A 10,601-nucleotide genomic window follows, 5' to 3' on the forward strand; every position below is an offset into this window, starting at 1 on the left:
GTTTGTTAATGTCAATATTTAGGGGGCAGAGAAATATTACCTAGTGAAATTGACAGTAGAAATGAGTCTGAATTTTTGGTTTTCTCAGAAATGCTATAGCACATATGTCAGAGAAAGGGATGACTGCCTGAGTTCCATACGATGATGTCTCTTGAAATTCCAGCAGTGCTTGCTGATGCTCCCCATTGTCTGCAGCCCTTCACATAGGATTCTTCTGGCTTTTATGTTCACAGCTCTGCTTACAATAATCAAACTACATCAAATCCCACTCATATTACTTTTAATCTCACTGCATAAATTAGAATTCAGATTTCCCTATATAAAATCATAGTGAATAAGTGGTTATTTTAAAGAAGCTTCCAGAAGTTGTCTTATTAAAGAATTGATATCCAGGAGCATAGTTTTCAATACAAACGAAACACTAACACAAAGATGGAGATCCATATTCTATTTCCCTGTATTTTTAGAAATTGTATGTGTATAAGATCTTTTTTGTTTCTTTTTAAAAAATACATTATTTATTTAGCCTACGAGCACACTGTAGCTGCCTTTACACACACAAGAAGAGAACATCAGATACTATTACATGTGATTGTGAGCCACAAGGTGGTTGCTGGGAATTGAACTCAGGACTTTAGGAAGTACAGTCAGTGTTCCTAACCACTGAGCAATCTTTCCAGGTCTACTTCCTGTTTCTTTATGATATTCCATGTATCTATCCACCAATCTGTGTACCTAGAGTTCTCTCTCTCGCTCTTTTATTCTCTCTCTCTCTCTCTCTCTCTCTCTCCATACCTGCAACCCTCTACCCTCACATACTATCCCCTCTCTGAGCAGAGAAAATTATCTTGTCAAGGAAACTATAGTGAATCACACTGTATCCCACAGTACATACATTTGTGTACTTCTTTCCTTTCAAATGTTCATCGAAAAAACTTGTTGGCCTGATACAAGAGGACTCAGGCTTCTCCATCTCTATCAGTACTGGAACATCATTGGGACTTATACTAGATAACCTATTGTTGTCCTATATCATAAAGATCCGGTAGTTTTTGATTTGTAGGACTTGCCACATTATGCATACCATCGAGTCATTGATGGGGTAGAAGTTGTAGTAGAGCAATTCAAAACCCTGGGTCTAGGCCAAAGGTTATCTTATCTTGTCAGTTCTGCTGCCTCTTCCTCAAGCCCTTTTTGTAGGCTCACTAGGAATTCTACAACCAGTTCAAGCTCTATCTTGCTGTCTAGGTAAGGTGCAGGGCCAACTCTTCCTAAAGATGCATCTGGTGATGAACCTGACCTGTTCTACCACTCTCATGACACCAGGACTAGCTCTCCTTCTTCCCATAAATGGTGAGGTCTTGGGTTGTAGTGTGTGCATGGGTCTGTTATTGGATTGAATTGTGGGTCCCACCTCTGTCTCTCCATGTGTCTAGGGCCTCTCATGGAGACAGAGGTTTTGGAATTTGGCTATGTTCACCCCACACTTGTGCCAAGCAGACATGGAGCAACAGGACTCCACTCAGGGTGGGGGAGTATAGTCTGAAGTCGCACAGGGAGTCAGAACTCTTGGGTTGTGAGTCTACATCCACACATCAAATCAACTATGCTGATCACCATTATTCAATTCTTAATTAACAACCAGTTTCCTTTTACAGACAGACTGTTGCTGCCTATCCCAGCTATGTAATTAGTATGATATTTTTCTTCCTCAACCATCCAAAACAGAGTTAAAGGATGACTTCCAGGGACAAATTTCCTCAAATACCCTTGCTTTTCTCGAGTCATAACAGCAGACCACGATTTGGTTGCTCTCAAGTGGTTTCATGCTTAGTACTCACCATTTGCAGACATCCCCCTGGTCGGGTTATCCTCCCTTCCTGTGATCACTCTACAGAGTATCCACACAAATGAAAAAGACAGTGCTGCTCCCACAAACCCAGCAGAGACAACACCACGCCCTGGAACCTACCTGTGACAACAAGCTGCCTTCCTCCAGACACCTCATCTGAAGACACTTGCTGAGATCCAGAAACTTATGCTGAGTCCTATAGAAGACAGACTTGTACCTTCCAGCTACAGATATATTCTCTTGCCAAAGTCAAATGGCTACTGAACTTGGAGCAAGTTACATGTTAGAAAGAAAAACATGATGTCTATCTAGATTAATCAAATGTTGTTTAAAACTGACATTATTACCTTCAAACTGTACAACTCATAGAACAATTAAATGGATCAAGGATGGCTTGTCTTCCCAACCACCACCCTTAACCTCCTTACTGTCTGGCTTAATTGTGCTATCCCTATAGCCTATGTAGTGTTTTCTTTTGATACTTCAGTCTCATCCAAAATTTCTACTACAAATGACACATTCACACCAGAGTCACCTCTCTTTTAAAAAAGAAAAAAGGGGAAATTGTAGGACCATGAAAGGACAGCATGGTTTCTGGTCAAGCGCTAGCTGGAAATTGACAGAGACCCTACAGGTTTCCCTGAAAGCATGTATTTTGCCATGCTTCCAGACTCTGGGATCCTGACACAAGGCTGAAGACCTCCATTGATCTGCACCATTCAGGAATGGAGGACTATGTCCCCTAACCCCTCCACAAGTAGAGAGAATGACTACAGGCTTCAGAGGCTCAAGATGCATCTCCATATTAATGAGATACCTAAAGGCCAGAGGGCATAGCCAATTAAACATTCCGTCCTAGACCATCCTCCTTGCAAGAGGTATTTCACCTCAGGCTGGGGTACAGTTTCATCCATTTTCTGCCATGACAATAAATATCTTAAGACCATAGCTTATTTCTTTTCATTGGGACCTGCTACGTGGAAGAGTGGAGAAATTTTTCAACTACTAAGCTTCTGCCTAATCTCCCACAGATGACCTAAATTCTCAGCCACCCAAGCCAAGCCAGCTGTGACCCAGCCAAGAAAGTCACCATGATCAGAACTCTCCATCCCCTTGGACCCAGCCAGAGCTTATCCTTTCTACTGTGGGCTGATACAGCCTATATGTCCCCACATCTGCACTTTGGTCTAGGCCCTTCTTTGGCCTCGTAGCAGTGCCTGAGAGCCCAAGAGCCTGAGGACTAACCAGTTCCCAGCCACCTTTTAGCCCAGGGACCCCCAAACTAAGAGCTCTTGTTCCCCACAGGACCTCAGACTGTGCTCTCTCACCCAGAGTGGAGTTTTGCAGCTTAGCAAAGCCCGATATTCATGCAGTTCCAGCATGGAGTGAACACAGTCAAATTACCTTGCTTCTGTCTCCAGGAGAGGCTCTAGCCATGTGATGAGACAGAGGCGGACCCTACACATCAACCCAAAAGGACCCATGCACACTACAACACAACAATGTGTAATGAGAGAAGGTTGGAGGGTCTCTCTTCCTTGATTGTACCACTGCCCTACAGACAAAAGGCAGGGCCAGCTCTCGTGTGCTTATTCCTTTGCAGATAGCTCATCTGCATTCAGTAAATCCAGGGAACTTTCTACATGAGATGCACAGCCTTTTTTCTCAAGAGATGTGGCAGGTGAGTGTCAGAGCCAGGTCTACTGATCTCATGACTCCATTGAGGCCATCTATCCTGTCCACTGCCAGTGGCAAGTACAAAAAGAAGGGGATGCAATGTCTCTCTAAATGTTCCCACTGAACAACACACAATTGTCAGGAACAGCTCTCCTACACTCACAGGCTCAAGGCTAGCTCACTTGCAAACCTCATATCCAATGTGAGCCCTAGTATGCTGTCCAGATGAGGTGAAAAGTCTGCTCTCTGGAATGGTGCAGCAGATAAGGGACAGAGCCATATCTCCCATTCTGATGACTTTAGTATAAGATTTTCTGTCTTCTGTTGGTGGCACAGGGTAGAGTGGACATCTCTTCCTAGACCATAGCACTACATAGCAGAAAAGTGGCAGTACCCACATTCCCACTATCAGGGCCTCAGGTCCAGCTTTTCTGTCTTCTGCCAACAGGGACAGCTCTACTGTGCTGGACAGGTAAGATGTAGGGGCCTGCTCTCCTTCATGTTGCACCTGAAGAGGGAAAGGAAAGCTCTCCTGCTTTCACGAGCCCAGTACCATATCTCCTGCCTGCCACAGGTGGTGAGAGGTAAGGTAGGTATTTCTCTCTCATTCATGTGCTGTACAGGAGACAAGTGCTAAGACAAGCTCTTCTGTGCTTTCCTGTATACCTGGGAAATCTTACCCACAACTCCTGCAATATGTGGGCCCAGGCTTTCCTAAGTACTGAAGTTGGCTAGGGCCAGTGTGAGCCTTCCTACTCTCTCATGTCCCTACAGCCAGCTCTTCCAGAATGCCCAGGTGAGAAGTGGGGACACTTTTGCACAACCCTCAGGGCAGTAGCACAGACCAGGGATGACTGACAGGTCTTTGCTGGGAACAGACCCTGTTGCTTCAGGGACAGAGAGCCAGAAATGTCTCCTGATGGCTGGCAAGTCTAGGAATCCTCCATGGTCCCAGGTGGCATCACAAGCTTCTCACATCAGGATGTTCCTCATAACCCTTCAGTCTCTAGTTCTGCCTCTTTTCATTGTACCCACATCCTTCTGTTTCAACTTTCCCTCATTTCTCTCCCACTCTCTTGCTTCTCTCAACAGTGCCTATGGTCTTTGAGTGTCTGGGGTTGTCTCAGGAGTGCTCTCAAGAGTGCTATACCCTTTTCATGCATTATAGTTCCAGGCAGGGATAATCACAGTCATGGACTATTCTGTAGGCCTGGCCAGGGCTAGACTGGTTTTTATCTCAGTTTAGCTCTGTCCCAGCACCATGGTGCAAGTCTGGTAGTCATCTTCAGCTTAATTCTTGCTCTGATGCCAGAGTTGCCCTATGTCAGGCTTGTCATTCACTCCTGCACAGGGACCAACCTCGAACCTAAGTGAAGTTCTTCTAATTTTGGATCCTCATCCTTGGAGATTGTTTTGGCCTGCATGGCTCCAATCTGGTTGTGTTCTCAAGTTTGCTGTTTTCCAGGAATGTTAGGTTACTAATTATTCAGATATTCATAGACTAAACCACTGACCAGAGACATAGCCTCTCTATTCTCTGCCACCTATTGACCCAAATGTGACAGAGAAGCAACACCTGCAATGCCTCTAGGAGTCATGAGTACATGGTAATCTTAATTATTCTAATTTTATATATAGAGAAAAATAAAATCAAAAGATATAATACCACTTTTCTAGATTACGTACTTTCTTCATTATGCAGTTTTTGAATTTTCAAACAAATTCTAGACTGATGATAACAACTTTTAAAACTCTTTCTGGAATATTTCTTGCAATACATTGAGTTTATTTGCAAGTTGGAGATGATACACATTTTAATGTCATTTATGGTACTGGAGCGTATTCCCAATGGTTAAGAACATTGTCTTGCTTGAAGTGTGCCTGGGTTTGATTCTCAAAAGATAAGTGAAAGCTGTTTTTAACTTTAGTTCCAGATGTTTCAGGACCATCTTCTGTCCATTTAGGGATGTATACATAATGATGCTACAAACTAGTAAGTGAAACAAATGTACACTTATTAAAAAATTTTTAATCGTATGAAAACAGATGTATTTTTTATTGATTTGAGTGTCCTTTAGTATACAAGGGATATCTTGTTATCCACAAAGGATGTAGAGATTTTACTGTAATTACTTGCAATCATCTATGCTGAGATTTCTTTTTTATCAATTTGTATACTAATATTATTAGTAAGCATGTTATTTTATGTTTTTCATTGCTCACTTCTTACTACATTTATTGTACTTTTAACATACAAATGGCAAGAATAAACATTTTTTGCCCCTTTCGTAATCCGAGCCACAAAATGCACAACATTATGTCACTGGGTGTCATATTTGCCTGAGCTTTATAAACAGCATGTGGCAGTAACTATGTTTTCTTCTTTAAAGATTTATGATGAATAGTTAATGACTCTCATAGAGTCATTACTTAGACACAGTAAAGAAAATTACACAATATTTTTTTCATTGTTAGAAGGATGAACTCTATGAATAATTCATAATGTGAACTATTTTTAAAAATTGTATTCATGTTTTGCTTGCTACTTTGTATAATGTTAAAATGTCCACTATTTTGTGAAATACATTCACCTAGAACAGGATGCCTCCCAGGAGGGAAACAATGGGGTATAGGTAGAGAATCTGAGGGAGAAAAAGCAAAAGAGGGACATGAGGAAGAGACTGTAAAATAAAATTTACTTTATTTCTTTCATGTCTATCTCTGTCTCAATTTACATCCCAATCAAAAAATGTTGTTAGAAGCCACATTTTAAATAAAGTAACAAAATTTCTTCATTGTGTCAGAAGTTAATGCTGTTGAAAGCTGCACATATCTAAGGGAAGACATTATGTTCTCTGTTTACTATATGCACTTCCTAAGGTCCTTAATCATCACATCAAGAGTATCATAAATAGCATGAACCTGCGCTCCTTTCAATATTTTCATCTCATTTAATATTTGCTGTCTTATTTCCTTAAGGAATTTTTAATTTTTCAAGAAAGTGTGAGGTGGTAGTCATCATGATATACTTGTAAAAATCCAGTTCTTGAAAAAAAAAAACTTCAGCTATTTCTAAAGCTATGAATCCTCAGATTCTGGATATTTCAGTGCACATATGGTGACTAGACACACAGAGATGTCATAGGCAATACAAAATCTCTATTTGTCTATTTACTTATTCTTATGCAAAGCAAAACAAACCATTGTTCCAAGGAGAATAGCCTGAGATTTTCTATCCTATTTTGCTATACATTCTTAGCTTATTCAATCTTATGTCATTTAAGTACCCTGTTGTGACTTCTTAATTTCATTAAGGAAACTAATTTTTCTTCTGTGGGAGACAGACATTTAGAGTTTTCTTACTTTTGATTTCTTGAATAACCAAGATCAATTAAATGCATCCTAGCAATGATTTATTAAAAAAAAACTTACTTCATCACACTTTGTAGTATGGAATTACCTTTAAATGCGATATATAAAAAAAACTAAGGGAACTTATTAAAGAAATCCTTCTCTGTTGCAACAGTGTGACAGGAGTTACTGTTAAGTAACTCAAGCCATTGTGTAAAGATTACTGAAAGAGTTAGAATAAAAATGCTCAGTAGAATATGTAAGACAGGAGAATAATGTCTTATCTCCCTTCCTTAAGGTGATGCTTGACAGTTTATAAATAAGGAAATGGTTGAGAAAGTTCATGACTGAAATCCTGGGCAATTTGTTACACTAAAATTATTAGAATGATGAGCACTCTGACCTCCACCACAGATGGGGATTAAAGATACTTGAAAAGTACAGATATATACTCCAAAATAAGTGTTATTTTCTCAATTTCCAAGATTAGAGCCTTGGGCAAAAGAAGATTAAGGGAGAAGATCTTGGAGAAGATATATAATTAGAGCTTTCTGACACGTAACACCATAAGTATCCAAGGATAGTTAAATTCAAAAGAAAAAGGAAGAAATTACATTGGAAATGTTAGAAGAAATAAGAACTAGAGACATGAATCCACAGAAAGGAGCACTGGGTGACCTTGCAGGGGACCCGACTTCAGTTCACAGCATGCACCTGTTAGTTCACAGCCATTCATAAATCCAGTTCTAGGGAATCTGATGAGTTATTTTGACTTCCTAGGTACAGATATGCACATTGTTTAACATAAATGCAAACAGAAACATTTTTCCCAGAAAAGAAAAGATTCCTTGAAAACAAAGAAAGCCGAATCAGAAGAAGGACCAGAAAAATTTCAGAGGAACAAAATATGGGTCTATGTTCCATCCTGCTGCTGGGTTCCTGGGCACAGTTCCTGGTGAGGCAAGATACAGGGTGCTGGACTTTAGGGAAGTACCAAGACACTGCTCAGAGGGTAAGAGAATTTAGTCTAAGAGGGGGAAGGTTAAAGTTGGTTTTTCCTGGCTTCTGGGCCTCCGGTTGATGCTGGAGAACAGCACAGAGAAGGTAGGAAAGGATTTGGGAAGATCCTTGGGTCAGTGACAAGGCTAGAACTGGGGCCTCCCAAACTCCTGGACTTCTAGGCATCACTAAGTCTTGAGAAGTTGGGAGTCAAGTCAGCCCTGTAGTCTGAGAAGATGTGTCGTGCTGAGAAGTTGGAGGAGGGGGCTACAGATTCAGAGATCCAACTTAGCTCATTGATGACTGTCTTTAGCTTGGTGAGAGTTGACTGGAAGTGCAGAGAGGCCTTTTATGGGAGATTTAGGTTGTGGATCTGTAGGCAAAGGCCTTTTCCATGTTTTTTATGGTGGTTCTTGATGAAGGAGACATTTTGTTGGTTCCAAAATGTTTATTGGTTGTTCATCATTAAAAAAATGGATGCTGACCAACCTCTCAGGGTCGATCAGAGATTAAATACTTTTTTTCAGGGAGGAATGTTTGGGAAAGGAAGCTTATTGGCTAAACCCTCATGGCCTCTATTTACTTCATTAGCATGGAGAACTCAGTTTGGGACTAAGCTACATGACTGGCATGGGGAGTGTGGCATGTGTTCCAGATCAGGAATTTATAATGCAGCAATCAGGAGCCTACCATCTCAGCTGTGTACTTGAGTTTCTGGTGTCCCAGACCTGCTCTACATTACCAAGTTTTCTGGCATGGACCATTGTCCCACAGTAAGGTAGCTGATTTGTGCTTGTGCCATATTGCTCTGGCTCTTGTTCATTGTAGTCGGTAGTCCTCCAAGAATCCAGGTAGAGCTGGTGGTCCCTGATGGTTGCAGGCTTCTGGGATGGAGGAAGAGGCGTGGACTGAAAGATTGGAGCATTTTGATTTGAAGTGGTAACAGCCCCAAGTAATTGAAAACAGAAATCTAACAAATGTTTCGGTATATGTCTAATAAAAATTTTTAAATTACTTTCTTATTTGAAATTAATAAAGTTGTCCATTCTAATCCCCCCCAAAAGAGACAAAAAAGCCATGCATACACAGTTCCTGAGGATGCAGCTATATTACTCCTGTATATTGCTTTTATTATGCTTCGATATGTGCCTTGAATTCCTTATCTCTCAATTACTTTTAAAGTGCGTGTGTGTGGGGGCGTTTTGTCAAATGCTTCTTCTGCATGTAAAGAGGTGGTCACATGATTTTTTTCTTGCATTTGTTTATATAGTGAATTACATTAATGGGTTTTCATATATTGAATCAACTTTGCATCCCTGGGATGAAGCCTACTTGCTCATGGTGAATGATAGTTTTGACTTGTTCTTGGAATCAATATGCTTGAATTTTATTGAGCGTTTTTGCAATGAGATACATAAGAGAAATTGGTCTGAAGTTCTCTTTTTTGTTGTTGAGTCTTTATGTGGTTTAGATATCAGAGTAATTGTGGCTTCATATAATTAGTTAGGTAGTATTTCTTCTGGTTTTATTTTAAAAAATAATTTGTGGAGTGTAGGTATTACATGTTCTTTGAAGTTCTGGTAGAATTCTGCACTAAAGCCATCTGGCCCTGGGCTGTTTTTGGTTGCAAGTTTTGAATGTCTTCTATTTCCCAAGGGGATACCAGCCTGTTTAGATAGTTTACCTGCTCTTGATTTAACTCAGTATGTTGTGTTTGTCTAGAAAATCATCCAATTCATCTAGATTTTCCAGTTTTGTTTAGTATAGGCTTTTGTTGAAGGATTTGATGATTTTTTGAATTTTCCTAGTTTCTGTTGATATACCCCCCTTTTTAATTCTCATTTTCCTAGTTTTCATACTGTCTCTGGGGCTTTTACGTAGCTCCACTAGAGGTTTGTTTACCTTGTAGATCTTCTTCTAGTTCTGTTGATTGTTTGTATTGTTCTCTTTGTTTCTATTTGGTTGATTTCCACACCAAGTTTGATTATTTCTTGCAGTGTACTCCTCTTGAGTGTGTTTGCTTCTTTTTCTTCTAGAGTTCTCAGTTGTGCAGTTAAGTTGCTAGTGTAGGATCTCCCCAATTTCTTTTCCAGGGCACTTAGTGCTATGAATTTTTCTCTTAGCACTGCTTTCATTGTGTTCCAGAACTCAAGAAGTTCACCTCCAAAACTAAAAAAAATCAAACAATCCAATCAAAAATGGGGTATAGAACTAAACAGGGAGTTCATAAAAGAGGAATTTTGAATGGCCAAGAAGCTCTTAAAGAAATTCACAAAGTCCTTAGTGATGAGAGAATTGTCAATCAAAACATCACTGAGAATCCACATCACATCAATCAAAATGACTAAGATACAAAATTCAAGTTACAGCACTTGTGGTAGAAAATATGGAGAAATAGGACCACTCCTCCATTGTTGGTGGGATTGCAAGTGGTTACAACCACTCTGAAAATCACTCTGGAGATTTCCCAAAATTTGGAAAGAGTTCTGCCTAAAGACCAAGCTATATTGCTCTTAGTTATATACCTAAAAGATGTTCCACCAACCCACAGGGGCATGGCAACCCACTATGTTCATGGCAACCTTATTTGTGATAGCCAGTAGCTATAAACAAGCCAGAAGTGCCACAATGTGTGCGGCGCGAGTGTAGTTGTCTCGCCTGCAAGAACGCACACACACACACACACACACCAGAATCCTTCCGTAAGAACACGTTTATTCCC

General features: G+C 40.3%; 1 non-coding gene across 1 annotated transcript; it reads right to left on the bottom strand.

Annotated features, from left to right (window-relative positions):
• Positions 1-4,995: 4,995 nt before the first annotated feature.
• On the bottom strand, positions 4,996-5,127 carry LOC114636421. The gene has a single exon (XR_003713616.1). It is a non-coding gene; the product is annotated as a small nucleolar RNA SNORA17 (small nucleolar RNA).
• Positions 5,128-10,601: the final 5,474 nt, after the last annotated feature.

Source organism: Grammomys surdaster, unplaced genomic scaffold (genome assembly GCF_004785775.1).
Source record: "Grammomys surdaster isolate TR1022 unplaced genomic scaffold, NIH_TR_1.0 123970, whole genome shotgun sequence".
Lineage (NCBI taxonomy): Eukaryota > Metazoa > Chordata > Mammalia > Rodentia > Muridae > Grammomys > Grammomys surdaster.